Below are 15,513 nucleotides of genomic sequence, written 5' to 3'. Positions count from 1 at the left end.
TATAACAAGTCTAGAGTCTACAGGAGCAACATTAAAAGACAATGACAAGGTATGTCATCTGTTACTTACTTTGCCAGCAGAATATGACACGGTAATAACAACACTGGAAACTATTGACACTGTATTAACAGTTGACTTTGTGAAATCAAGGTTATTAGACGCTGAACTAAAACTTAAAGGAACACATAATACTGGTACATCTGTAGACAACGATCAAGTAAGTTTCATGACCTGCTACAAATGTGGTAGAAAAGGCCACAAATCATTCCAATGCAAAACGGATATACCGACATCAACACGAGGCACTTATAGAGGTCGTTATGCAAGAAGACGTCAAGGTTACAATAGAGGTCACAGTCGAGGTCGAGGCGGAAACTCCTATGATGCATCATGGCATTCTAGCCGGGTAGCTAACACACAAGAGGATGAAACTCAGATGACATCCACAACATTCGAACAAGCAAATGAAACGAGACAAGGTACTGACGATAGTGTACGTTTTGTAGTAGATTCTGGCGCAACAGAACATTTGATAATGGCTGAATATGAACAATACATGACAAATATCGTACAACTGCACAAGAAAATGAAGATTTATGTTGCTAATGGACAATACCTAACATGTTTTAAGAAAGGTAAACTTACAGTAGTTTATAATAATAAAATAACAATAAATATTGAAGGGTTAATTATATCAAATTTGTCACACAATTTACTATCTGTAAGAAAATTGCTAGAAAAAGGGTTGCAAGTTCAATTTTATAATGATGGTGTAACAATTAGTGATACAAATAGGGAAGTTGTAGGTAAACTGAAAGGTAGACTGTATGTTATTGAAATGAAACCTAAAACTGATATATGTTTGTTATCTAATGACTTATGGCATCAGCGATTGGGCCATGCTAACAGGAATCAGCTGAAACTGCTGCAACTGCCGTATAGTCGAACTCCGTGTGAATCTTGTATGAAAGGTAAGTCAACAAGATTGCCTTTTAAGTCAGTATTGAAACAAAACAGTAGAGCAAAAGAAATGCGATTTGTTGGATATCAACATAATGGATATAGACTATGGGAACCAGAAAGTAACAAAATAATTGTGTCTAGGGATGTCAGGTTCGATGAAGAACAAGTAATGTATAAAGAAAAGGAAAAAGATAATGATGAAGAAAATATTTTACATGAAGAAGTTATTAAAGAATTTACGAAGATGAAACCTGAAAATAGTCAAACAAAAAAGAAGTTGACTGAAATTAAAGAAGAAAAATCCGAAGGAAAAAAGATTAATGATGAAACTAATAATAAAGGAATACAGAACTATGAAAATAGTAAATTAAGAGATACAAGTGATAATGATAATGAAGAATTTTATGATACTATTGAAGATGATAAAGTAGGTGAGAGAATTAAACTGAGAGTTGAGGAGGTGAGAGAAACAAGTCGACCTAAAAGAGAAAGAAGATTGCCTGAAAAATTTAATGATCACGTTGTTTATGTGAATGTATGCAATGCTAGTATACCAGAAACTTACGAAGAAGCAATGAAAAGTTCAGAAGCGAAAAAATGGAAAAATGCAATGGATGAAGAGATAAATAGTTTGAAACTCAATGAGACGTGGGAAATTGTCGACGAACCAATGGATAAAAATGTGATTGAAGTAAAATGGATTTTTAGAATAAAATCAAATGGAAGATATAAAGCACGTGTTGTGGCAAAAGGTTTTCAACAAATCTATGATGAAAATGAAGAAATATATTCACCTGTAGCTAGAATGATAACTATGAAAGTTTTAATGTCAATTGCATGTGTAAGAGGTTGGCATTTAGAAAGTATGGACGTTGAAACAGCTTTTTTAAATGGAATTATTAAATCTGAAGTTTATATTTACCCACCAGATGGTTATGAAATTGGAAATAAAGTCTGCAAGCTAAGAAAAGCTTTATATGGGTTAAGAGAGAGCCCGAGAGATTGGTACGAATGTTATAATGATTTTATGTTGAGCATAAATTTTGAAAGGTCAAACTATGATTATTGTTTATACACAGGATGTATTAATAATGAAAAAGTATATATATGTCTATATGTGGATGATATTTTAATATGTGCTAAAAATGAAAATACGATTAAAAATATTAAGCAAATGCTCAGTAAGAGATTTCGTATGAAAGACTTAGGAAAAGTGAAACAATATTTGGGAATTGATATTGATTATAATCCGAAAATGAATAAAATGACTTTGAGTCAATGTAAGTATATAGAAAGTTTAGCAGAAAAGTATAAAATAAAGGATTCAAAGAAATATGAAACACCCATGGAACAAAACTTGTCAATTGAACTTGGAGACATAAATAATGATAATAATAATAATTTGAAATATAGAAATTTGATTGGAGCCCTTATGTATATAGCTAGTGGAACGCGCCCAGATATTTCATATAGCGTAAATTATCTTAGTCGTTTTCAAAATGGTTACAACGAAACACATTACAAATACGCATTACGAGTCTTAAAATATTTATACTACACTCGTGATTTAAAACTAAACTACAATGCTGATTATGATGAATGTTTTGATGCTTTTGCGGATGCTGATTGGGCAGCTGATAAAAATGATCGTAAATCAACTACCGGAATGATATTAAGAGTTTACAATAATCCAGTGATGTGGAAAACACAGAAACAGAAAATTGTTTCACGTGCATCAACACACGCAGAATATTATGCTTTAGCTGATTGTGTTACGGAGATTTTACCAGTAATAGGAGTTCTAAAAGATTTAGATATAAATATAAAAAATCCAATTAAGATTTATGAAGATAATAGCGGCGCCATAGCTCTTTCAAAACACGGTAAATTTTGTAAAAATTCTAAACATATTGATGTTAGTTATCATTTTATAAACGATTACGAGAAAAAAGGTATTGTATGTGTAACAAAGATAAATACCGATGATCAGTTAGCAGATATATTAACAAAGGCTTTAGGAAAAAATAAATTTCGTTATCTAAGAGATTTAATTAACATTTATTGATTAATTTTATTAAGATGTATTGATTATTATTTTAATGTAGGTATGCTTATTTAATTATTGTTAGAAGAAGACATTTTTGTTCAATATTGTTAAACATGCTTTATAATTTATATTGTTAAATAAGTTACTTAAATAATGAATGTAATAGTTAATTATAATTTGGTTACTTGAATATAAATATTATGTAAATGATACTAAACTCAAGGAGGTGTGTTAAAATGAGGTTCGTTTAGTATCATAGAAAAGAATAAAAATAAAGAATAATGTGATTGTCATGTCGAGATGTCAATATTCGAATATAGAGTTCCAAAATAAAAATGTATTAGAAAACATGGCTCTGGTATAAAATACAATTATCTCACATAATAAAATGTAGTTTCAGTAATTATAATTTACAATACTTTAACAAAAATGACGTCATTTCGATATTAATGAGATATGGTTACAGCGCAATAGCAATCTGTGGGTCCTACTAGCTTTCGATTTTTTTTTTCTTTTTTAAAAAGAATAATATCCATGTTAAATGACTAATATTTCCCTTTCCTCTCCAACTAAGCGTCAGGCTTTGCTAGAAGTAGGTACGACAATAGTGCAACGGGCGGGGTTTGAACCGTCGACCTTTCGGTTTTCAGTTCACTCCTTTACCGGTTGAGCTATTGGTTACAGCAGACATGAAAGATAACTGTGACATAGATAGGGAACGGAGGGCGTTGGCGGTTAGAGGGAATATGATAGCTCGCTGATTTGCACGTTGCACAAAAGAAGTTAAGGTCACTTTGTTCAAGTCCTTTTGTCAGAGCTTCTACACGTGCAGTCTGACCCAAAAATCTATAAACGCTCTCCGAGTCCAGTATAATAACATCTTCAGAATAATGTTGGGACTGCCTCGGTACTGTAGCGCGTCCGGTATGTTTGCGGAGAACTGTGTAGACGGTTTCTTCGCAATAATGCGGAAACGGATCGCCTCAATTAAAAGCAGGCTGGAGAGAAGTCCCAACATTATCCTGAAGGTGATAGCAGACAGACAGGACAGCGCTCTCAAAGCGCACTGGATGTCTGCATTAGTTAATAGTATATTAATTATATTAACTAACATAGAATAAGTTTCTTACTAACATACATTACATTTTAATTTAGTTACTAACATAGGTTAAGATGTTTACTAACATAATATTGTGGGCCTTTGTTGCTTAAATAAATAAAGATAATAATAATTGGGGCTCAAAGAGTAGGTATATTCATTCCTTGAAGGCGTAGCTTTCAAATGAAACGAATAGTACAGTAATTAATACGCCATCTAATTAATAGACATTTTAATACTATTGAGTATTGACTATAACTAGGTTACTATAAGGTTGATGTAATGAAGCTAGTGATGGGCTTAGTCGATCTTTTATTTTATTATTTTCATTTTGTAATTATTTTGGCTAGAAAACATGGCGCATGCAGTCATCATAGTTAAAAACTCGTACAAAAATGTACGAGATTTTATTTTTCTCGTATCTCGAGACGGCTAAATCTCGTAATCGTACATCTGGCAACACTGCGTTGGATTTTATTTGAAAGCCTCCCTCCACCTTCGACAGATGGCGTTATTGTAGAAACCATGATTCAGTACCCGATAGACCGACAGATGGCGCTTGCCAGTTACCTAAAGTAAACTTTCTTCAATGGATAAAATAATCCGTTTTATAAATTCAGATCGATTTTCCTTAAAATATTATTTGGAAAATCGCTCTTAATTATAAATCGGATTATTTAATTTTTGGATTTTAAAGAGTAAAAATAAAACACAAAGTACTTATTAGTTTTATATTTATCCAGCAAGGCCAATTTAGCATTCCGGTAGGTACGATGCCATAGAAACCGATCAGGGATATGTGTTCAAGTTATCTTGCTTCCATATTAGACTGCATTATCACTTACCATCAGGTGAGATCGCAATCTAGAGCTAACTTGTATCAGAATAAACAAATCTTATAGTATGTTTTTACCTACCTGAAGTTCGACGAAGCCATCTAGACAGAGCAATTCTGGGGTAAGGGAGCAACCAGAGACGGCCCCAGTAATTCCGGGACCTATATGACTAGTCGTTGTGGTCGTCATTTACCACAAGATCAAAGGCGTCCGAGTACTGTGGTCAAAATTCTACTGAGTCATTCGAAGCGATTCGCTTCCTCGTTTCTAATATACACTGGTAGGATACGTAATCTCTCCCTGCCAGTTACAATATTGGGACCTTCAAAAGAAGAGTGAATAGGCACCGTCTAGGCACGCCAAGTGCGGATTGACAGACTTGATACACCTTTGAAAACATTATGGAGAACTTTCGTGTGCAGGTTTTCTCACGATGTTTTCCTTCACCGGTAAACTAAGTGACATATACTTAATTGCTTACAATGCACATATTACCTATACCTAGGTAGATATAAATCTGAAAAGTTAGATGACACCCCCGAATGGAAGGCCGTTGTTTTGACCGCAGGCTATCTAACCGCTTGTCTTACATTTCAGTAAAGAGATGTTAAACAGATACAAAGAAGTGATTCTTCTAAACGAGGAGTTACTACTCCTACTACTACTACTAGTCAAGTGCGACGCGCTACTCAGGAGCAAGCGGTGGCTTCACTCAAAAGCTTACACACGATTCTTCAACAGGCAGCCAGACTAAGAGGTAAACAATAATAAAATATTTATTTGAGACTGAACTCAAATATTTTTGGCTCTGTCATTTGTAAGGGATTACGTAACAGAGAGAGCATACTAACTTCTTTTCGTGGATAGAGTATACATTTTGTACGCGACTTCGTCACTGAATAGCCAGATTAATCCATTGCGCAAAAAATGAGCTGGCCCTTCTGTTAACAATTTTTTTTACAATACGACTAAATATGTTAGGTACCTACCCTACAATGAAACTATTATAAATTATAATAGTAGTATTTTCATATTTGCAGTGGGAAAATATAGCAAAGCAGTGGTGACAGCGTGTAGAAAAGCCGTCAGCGACAACAACGTGGAAGCTCTAGTGAAAATACTACAAGTCGGCGACATTTAATGAAACACGATAATGTTGACAAAAATGTATTCACTCAAACGAACAGTAATCAGTCTTGGTAGGTAGTATAATGAACACAGTCTGATAACAGTCAGTAATTTGTGCAGTAGCATAACGAACACATCACACGGTGATCTGTTAAGTAGCATAATGAACTATCACACTGTGATCTGTTTAGTAGCATAATGAACGTATCACACAGTAATCTTTGTAGTAGCATAGTGAACATCGTCAACGCTACAATTGAGCATCAGCCTAGGTTCAGATGGCTTACGCTCCATATGTATCAGCTGCATGGCAGAGAGACTAGCGCATAGAGCGTGAGCCTGGGAGCAAGTGGGAGCTCGGCTATCGGGAGCAGATCGATACGGTCGGCCGTCGAGAGCTGCGAGGGTGGCTGTGGTCGCTAGCATGCGGGACATGGTTGTCTCGTCTGAGCCGGTTCGTTCCACCTAGGACAAAAAACTCTATCAATGAAACAAGGTAAAGTTGAAAATTAAAACCTGACTGCGATCGTCTTAATAAACGCTAAATATTATAGTAACTAAAATTGTTTTTCTGTCGCTTGGTTTATATTTTAATGTTGTAGGACAATTATATTTATGAACTCAGAATTTTTTCCTCTTTCATTCGACACCCCACTCGATACAATAGTAAAAAATAAAAATATATTTTTGGACAACCCACTTTTTTTCATGTAACATACGTTAGGTCAATTTTTTGGTATAAAATATAGCCTATGTCACCCAGACCTTTACGACGAATTGATTGACACCTCATTAATCAAAATCATCCCAGTAGTTTAGGCACAGGTTTAGGTGCTACGGTGGAACACACAGAATCTGGATACAATTATACACACATACATACATACATAGACTGCTAAAATCATAACCCTTCCTTTTGGCTTTGCCACAGTCGGGTAAAAATAGATATGAGACAAGACTGATGATACCTGCGACTTGGTCCGCGTGGTTCCCGAGGAAATTTTTAAGTTTTAGTATTTAAAAATCATGTTGAAATTTTGGGTCTACATTTTAGAGAATCTACATTTTACATGTACTAACTCAAGGTTTTAGACCTAGCATTTTTAGCTTTTAGATAGATAGATGGATAAAAACTATTGCACACAAAACATGAAATAAGACAAAACGAAGAAGCAGAAAAAACTAAAAAAAAAGGTGGCCTTATTGCTCAGAGCAATCCCACCAGGCATCCTTTATCCTTTATCCTTATAGTATACAGTATATAAGACTTACCTCAGCCGCCATGGCTCGCAGGATGAGTCTCTCAGCGGGGGCGCAGCATCGTATAGCCCTCACAGTCGCGCCTCTTCTAAGGCAAGCTGGACTTCCCTGAGCCCGGCACAGTTGGGCGCGGCCAACCTTAACGCGCGTTCGCATAAAGAAGTCGCGCGACGAGCGTCACCTGACTCTGCTGCTACTTTTCTGTATAAGTAAATATAGGTTTTAACGCACAACAGACGGGAACGTTTAAGTGCAGAAACCAGCCCAGAGAGATTTAAGGGGCATGAGACGGGTCTGCCCGCGAAATTCAAATTTAATTTGGTTCTTCGCAATTTGTAAACTAATACGACAACGTAGAACTTCTGGCATTTTAATTGCGACAATGGCATATCCATCTTCACAAGTTTATATAAAATTTTTACTTGAAAGGGTCCAGTTTAAGAAATTAGCTTTAGAATCAACTAATTTGTGAGTTATAGTCGATACTAGAGCTAATTTCTTAAGCTAATTTCTATAAAAAGTGTAAGCAATTCTGCTTGTCAATTTTATAAGTTTGTGGAGTTTTTTTGCAAAAAATATAATGCTACACTACAATGCACTGTTGTTAGATATGTAAGTATGAAGGGAAGGCCAGCCTCGTTACACCAAGTCTGGAGTCCACTCTAGTGGCCAGGACTTGCTACAGTATTTACTATTTAACACTGATTATACTAACCTAGCTATTAGTTACAAATGTCAGTGCGAGCGGGCGAGCTTCACTCTTGGATTTCTAATTTTGTTTTAATATGCTCGCTCAACTTCATACCTAGGTACATTACACGTGTAGCTAAACAAAAATTATTTTCCTACTTTTTAGTGTTTGTGGAAGTCGGTTTTATTTTTCTTTTGAAAATTTTGGTGTTACATTTGCTCTGGCTAGTCTAATAGCAACGATGCACTGTAGCTGGCTGTGTAAGTGCTATAAAGTTAACCTTGTTAGCCTGTCTCAAGGCCATCATTGCTTTGAGTACTCATTTAGATGTTTATATTTTTTTTTTAAATTACACAGACTAGCGCTTGGCTGCAATCAGACCTGCTAGCAAGTGATGATGCAGCCTAAGATGGAGCGCGCTTGCCTAGAAGTTGCCTATTCACTCTTGACTTGAAGGTACCCATATTATAGGTGGAAGGGATAACTGATGCCGGAAGAGCATTCCATATCCTAGCGGTTCGGATTAGAAAAGAGAAAGCAAATCGGCTATACAGACCTGGCTATTAGTTGCAGAGCATCTGGTATTATTTTAGCCCCGACTAGTCTGGTAGCAACGATGCACTGTAGCTGGTTGTGCGAGTACGGACTGAACCATAGCCGTGCTAGGCCAAGTCTGGAGGCCACATAAGGCCTCAGCACTCTCTCTGGCAGGTCAATAGTACCGGCTATAGCTAGCACGGTCAGCAGGGCGGTATTGTGAGTTGCCCACTCCATTATACTGTTGAGGACATCTTGTTTTCTGTTGCACAACGCGTCTAGCTGTAAAACAATATTACTAATGTTAATATTATAAAGTACGTAATATAGTCATTGTTGTACGTAATGTATATGCTGTGGTAGCCTAGTGGTTAGAACGTCCGCCTCCTAATCGGAGATGGGGGGTTCGATCCCGGGCACTATCTTTTCAGTCATGTGCGTTTTAAGCAGTTAAATATCACTTGCTTTAATGGTGAAGGAAAACATCGTGAGGAAACCTGCATGCTTGAGAGTTCTCCATGTTCTCAAAGGTGTGTGAAGTCTGCCAATCCGCATCGGGCCAGCGTGGTAGCCTAAACCCTTCTCATTCTAAGAAAGGACCCGTACTCAGAAGTGGGGCGGAAATGGGTTGATCATGAATGTTGCTCGTGACTTTGTATGGATTTAAGTACTAAGATTTTTAGTTTTTTACTGTATTCATGCAAAAATCACGTTGATACATTGCACCTTTGCGGCGTGTCTTTTAGTCACTCCTCGGTAACTTGGGCGGTCTCCTCAGCTTCTGGGGTGAGCTTGGATGGCTGAAGTGAAGACTTCGGTGGATAGGGGCAATACACATTCGGAAATTCGCATACATACAACTCGGAAAGACAGAAACGTTTAAGTGCGGAAACCAGCCCAAAGTGAAGAAAATAAAAGAAAACTGTAGTATTAAATTTTACCTCATCGACAACTAATACAGTGGGTGTGCTGCGCGGCCCAGGGTTTGTAAAACGTTTCTCCAACAGGGCGCAAGCTCGCTCCCAACCTACCGATTTGCCTAAAACACACGAAAATAACCTATCACAATCACACACACACACACACAAATGACACTATATTTAGTATATTTTTACTTATAAGTATATTATGTAGATTAATTTAATTCATTTTAAGATTCATTGTAGTGATCAAGAAAAAGTTTTCTTTTTTTCAGAAAAAAGAAGTTCTTCGAAGCACTTCTGTTATAGACACATCAGCGAAAGCTAAAAAATAATAAAAATATTTTTGAAACCTGTGTGTGTGAGTTGCTTGTAAATCTGCACATAGGCCTGCCTGGGTCCCGCAATCATCATGCCATTCACTCGTACTAGTTGGAACTCCGGTAACTCCTGCTCCTCCTTCAGAACCTTTAGGGCAAACTCCACGGTCGCAGTCTTGCCTGTCCCGGGCACGCCTGATATGTACATGCATCTGTACAAAATATACACCAAATTAAAATCTGGGAAAGATTGTTTTCACAAGCTTTTCCAACAGGACTAGTCATGAGTTGAGAATGTTGAATTTTTTAAAGAATATTAGCCATGCTAATCATGACTAATACTCCCCTTTCCCCTCCAATTATGTGCCAGGAGTAGGTACAACAAATGTGCAATGGGTGGGGTTTGAACCACGAACCTTTCGGAATTCAGTCCGCTCCTCACCCGTTGAGCTATAGAATAAAATTATCTATTATTTTTGATGCAGATCAAATTAAACAAATTCTTCAATTAGTTACCTTATCATTACCCATATTAATAAATGCGAGAGTGTGTTTGTTTGTTAGTTTATTGGTTTGTCCTTCAATCACGTCACAACAGAAAAACGGATCAGCATGATTTTTTTCATGGATATAGTTAAAGACGTAGGCTACTTTTTATCCCAGAAAATCAAAGAGTTCCCACGGGATTTTAGAAACCTAAATCCACATGGATGAAGTCATGAATCATCTACTTTTTTATAAAGAGAAATGGATTTTTAATTCAAATAAACTTTCACAAGGGCTTTTGCTGTTTTGTGAATAGGTACACGTACATTCCTATTTTGATTTACAGCAAAAAATCAAATTATCTACTTACCCACTTCTACCATGCAGCAAGTTGCTTCTTACAAATGATAATATTTCACTCAATTGTCTCTCTCTTCCTGGTAGGGATTTGTTCTCTGTTATACATCCTGAAAATAAAAACGATTTTCTATCATCTATTCTTATGTTATATAATTAATTTAAAAAATTATTATAAGTACAACATATTACTTTGATATTTATTTCATTACTAGCTGTACCCGGCATGCATTGCAATGCCGTAAACAAACATGTTTTTTTTTCTTATACATATATATATATACAGTTCTTATATATATATATATATATATATATATATATACAGTTTTTTGATGCAGGAACCATCTCGGGCGCCCTCAGAACACCCTACCAAAGTTTCATAACAATCTGATCAGCGGTTTAGCCGCCTATAGAACACAAACATACAAACATTGACTTTTATATATAAGAAGATTGTTAGTGTGCACAGAATGATTAGATATATTTTCTGTTTGATATCATGATACATACCATCAATGTTTTCAATAGGATGTGCCCTTTTTTGCAATGTTGGTGTAAGTTCGCTAATTAATATTCTTCTTGTGACACTTCGAGGAGTTTTAGTCATTGACGTTTTTGGAGTCCTAGGAGTCCTAGGAGTTTTAGCTATCGATGTTTTAGGAGTTTTAGGAGTTTTGGGCGTTTTAGCTACTTTAGGTGTTTTAGGTAAAGGTTTAAAGTCATCTTCGCTTTCAGAACTCTTTTGTGCAGATCTTCTTGTAGGGGGTTTTTTAATGGGAGATAGTACTTCTTCACGATAATACATTGGTTGCCTCGTGACTCTTCCCGAACGAGTCACATAGGATTCATGAGTAACATGAGTTTCATGAGGAATATTAGTATCTTCCTCATCCTCAAATACTAGAACTTTCTTTGGAGTTTCATTGCATGTCTTACGTTGTGGAGTCTTTCTTTTTGGTGTCACAGCATTTTGTCGTATAATAAGTGTGGGTAATTCATCCTCTGAGTTTTCTCTTAGTTCCATGGAGAGGATTTCTTCAATGTTATTTTTATTAAGTTTCTTGGAACTTTTTGGAGTCTCTACTGCTAATTTCAAACTTTTTAGCGTAGCGTTTTTGGGTTTATTATTTCCACGAAGTTTTTCCTCAACACTGTATCTTTTAGGTTTTATTACGGATGTAGATTTGAACCTTTTTCGGGTAGTAACTTTTGGTGTATCTTTTTCAATCTTGTCAGCTGATATAGCTCTTTTATGAAGTAGTTTAGTGCCATCACTTTTAGGAACACTCCAATTTTTGTCTGAAATAGAAACTCGACTCATACGTTTCACCAAACTATTAGGGGTTTTAGGGGTATTTGGTGTAATATTTTTCCTAGGAGTACATAAAAGTTCTATAGCTTTTCTTTCTTCTTCTAAAACTGGTTCTAAGTAAGTTTTTCTTCTGCCTAGTGGCATTAGTCTGTATCTGCAGATGTAGGCGTATTTCTGATTGTGCAGTATGTCATCTGTATCTTTTGTAAAGGTACATATTACTGAGCATTTCTTAAAAAATGTTTCAATTGATACATCTGTGTCAAATGGTCGATGGTCTTCAAATACCTTTAAAAATATGAATAATTAGGTAGGTATGTACATACTTATCTTACAACTTACTAATACAGTTTGGATGTTCATGTTACTTATGCCACTTTTTATGCTGTAAATCGAAGAGTTTCTTTGAGATTAAAACCTATATCCACCGACTGTCTCTGACATCATACAGTTTAAATTACATATTTAAGGAAAATTTTGTCAAAAAGTGGGATAGGAGTTCAGTTAGCATTTAATTTAGTCCTAAAAGAAATTTTAGAAACATAGGAAAGTTATTCTTCTTATATTTTTTAGCGAAAACTTAAAAACAAAGGGTCTAGCCGGATAAGCATAGCAAATCAGCCCCAAAATGACAACCTATTTCGAAACTTAGGTATCAATATCGCCTTGACGTACGAATACGATTTATACAAGTTTCGCCTCCCTACTCCGCTTTTTCCCTGAGATATTAAAAACAATGTGCGTGAGTACGACTATCGTTCAAAGTGTCATATCTCGGAGAGTTTTAAAGATACAAACGTGAAACCAACGCGAGATTTTAGGTGACCTTTAAGAGCATATTTTAATAATGTTCGTAACCATTCCAAAAATCTGAAAAAAATATAAAATATGCTCTTAAAGGTCATCTAAAATCTCGCGTTGGTTTCACGTTTGTATCTTTAAAACTTTCCGAGATATGACATTTTGAACGATATAGTCGTACTCACGCACATTTTTTTAATATCTCAGGGAAAAAGCGGAGTAGGGAGGCGAAACTTGTATAAATCGTATTGATACCTAAGTTTCGAAATAGGTTGTCATTTGGGGGCCGATTCGCTATGCTTATCCGGCTAGACCCTTTTTGGGCTTAGCCACTTTTTGCAAAAGGATGAAAGATGACAGTTTAATTTACTTACCTCTCTAAAATAAAAATTAATAGGTTCAGCTTGGTTATAGCAGCCCTTAGGCAAGGCATCAGGCTTTGAATACCATTGCACTTTTGCTCTAAAAGGATTATTATTATTTGAACTGTCTTCATATAACGCCAATATTTTAGCTGCATCACAACCACCTTCGGTATCAGGTTCTGCAGCATCCGCGTTCGATATCAGCACGAAATCGCCTATTTCACCAACTATCTTTTTAAACTGGAACTTTCTGAAAAGAATAGTTTATACTTTGTACATTCAAAGTTTATGAACGAATTTTGAGTAAGTAAATGAATAAACAAACGCATTTACTTGTAGTAATGAAAGGTTGTGAACTTCTGTTCATTTGGTATTATCTTACTCAGCCACGTCACGTTTTTGTTGATTGGTTTGTTTCGAGGCATTATAATAAAGTGAAAATCTAAAATTTATATTTAGATTGTAAATATCCTGTTGTGTGAGGTTTTGATGGCTCCCACGTGGCTTGATCTGTGCACTGCACGTAGCTGATGGCTCCCACTTTGTTACAGCAAGCAGCAAGCCGACAGAACCAACATATGCCAAAGAATAAGTAATCACTACGTTATATTCAATGTACAGGTGTTGCCAGATGTCGAAAGTGTTTTCTCGTACCATGGATGTCAAATATCTCGTACTTTCGGAACATAATCTCGTACAACTTTTTTTAATGAAGATTATAGTTAGTTTAAAATTTAAAAATCTCCTTTGCATTTTACACAGTCCCGCAAATCGCTACTGCGCGTGACCACCGTTTAAGTGACGTCAGCACTAGACTAAAGTTTCGAGCTGATGGTATATTTTTATATTTCTATTTCGGCTGACGTAAAAATGACGTCATTTCCATGTTAATGAAACATGGTTCCAGCGCAGTAGCAATTTGTGGGACCTACTAGCTTTCGATTTTTTTTTTCTTTTTTATAAAGAAAATTAGCCATGTTAAATGACTAATATTCCCCTTTCCTCTCCAATTAAGCGTCAGATTTGTGCTAGGAGTAGGTACGACAATAGTGCAACGGGCGGGGTTTGAACCGTCGACCTTTCGGTTTTCAGTCCACTCCTTTACCGGACGAGCTATTGAGACTCAAAGAGTAGGTATATTCATTCCTTGAAGGCGGGGCTTTCAAATGAAACGAATAGTACAGTAATTAATTCGCCATCTAATTACTTTAATACTATTTAGTATTGACTATACTAGGTTATTATACAAGGTTGATGTAATGAATCTAGTGATGGGCTTAGTCGATCTGTTTTTTTTTTATTTTGGCTAGAAAACATGGCGCAAGCAGTTATCATTGCTAAAATCTCGTACAAAAGTGTACGAGATTTTATTTTTCTCGTATCTCGTACAGGGACTGCTAAATCTCGTAACCGTACGAGATTGCTCGTACGTCTGGCAACACAGATGTAATCACTACGTTATACTCAAACTTTATCTTCCAAAGACTAATATACGTTATTACCACAGATCTGTGAAGTTCAATGTTGCAAACTCTTTAAAACTGTTTGTCGCTACGACGCCTTTGAAAAGAAATGGAAAAGTCGCTAGAAGTTGCTGAAATTAGAATAGATAGAAAATTAATACAAAATAAATGATGGGTTTTCCTTGAAATTTTTTTAAACTTTATTTCATTTTCATAGAGTTAAATGTTAAAAATATTAATTTAAGAACATCAAAGAAAGAAGAAATTTTTTTTTTCAAAAAAGCCACTTCTATAGTCGCTAAAAAGTCACTAAATATTTTTTGCGCTAAAAGTTAAAAACAAGTCAAGATCTTTAAAATGTCGCTAGATCTAGCGAGAAAGTAAATATATTGGCTACACTGGTGAATCTATACTCTATGACCATAGATTATGGCTGTCTTTTTTCAACTAGCTTTATGGTTCTGGATTCTAACCTATAATGGTGTCCTAAATTCCACACTACTATATTAATGTTACCCTTTTCTCCTAGACATAACCATCCGACCACCAAAAACATTTCATGTAAAAAGGTAGCCAAGACTCACAAGTTCATAATGTTTTCACCGTTAAAAAGTTATGAGATCTCTAATAGAGCCAAGCCCTAGCTGAGCTTAGATTTGTGCTGGCCATGGGACCTATCCGAAGTCCAAAGTAATATAGCTCTTAAATTTTCTTGACTGTATGACTTACAAGCTCTGATTCTACAAACCCTACATCTTGGTAAAAAAAGAACGGCTTGGCCGTTTAATGTTCGTAAAACTATTACATGACATAACATATTTTAAGGCCTTAAGGAATAGTTTGTTTTGTACTTCGTTGCAGAAGCTATTCCGGGCTTAAATGTCATTTCAGATAAAAAATCCACGAACTGTAAACGGCCAAGCCGTAC

The 15,513-nt window shown here is 35.8% G+C and overlaps 1 pseudogene; it reads right to left on the bottom strand.

Annotated features, from left to right (window-relative positions):
- Positions 1 to 6,099: 6,099 nt before the first annotated feature.
- Positions 6,100 to 13,701, bottom strand: LOC123880251 (annotated as a pseudogene).
- Between the last annotated feature and the right edge of the window lie 1,812 nt (positions 13,702 to 15,513).

This window comes from Maniola jurtina, chromosome Z (assembly GCF_905333055.1).
Source record: "Maniola jurtina chromosome Z, ilManJurt1.1, whole genome shotgun sequence".
Classification (NCBI taxonomy): Eukaryota; Metazoa; Arthropoda; class Insecta; order Lepidoptera; family Nymphalidae; genus Maniola; species Maniola jurtina.
Note: the sequence above shows the minus strand (reverse complement) of the source record. Positions and strands in the feature narration are given on the sequence as shown.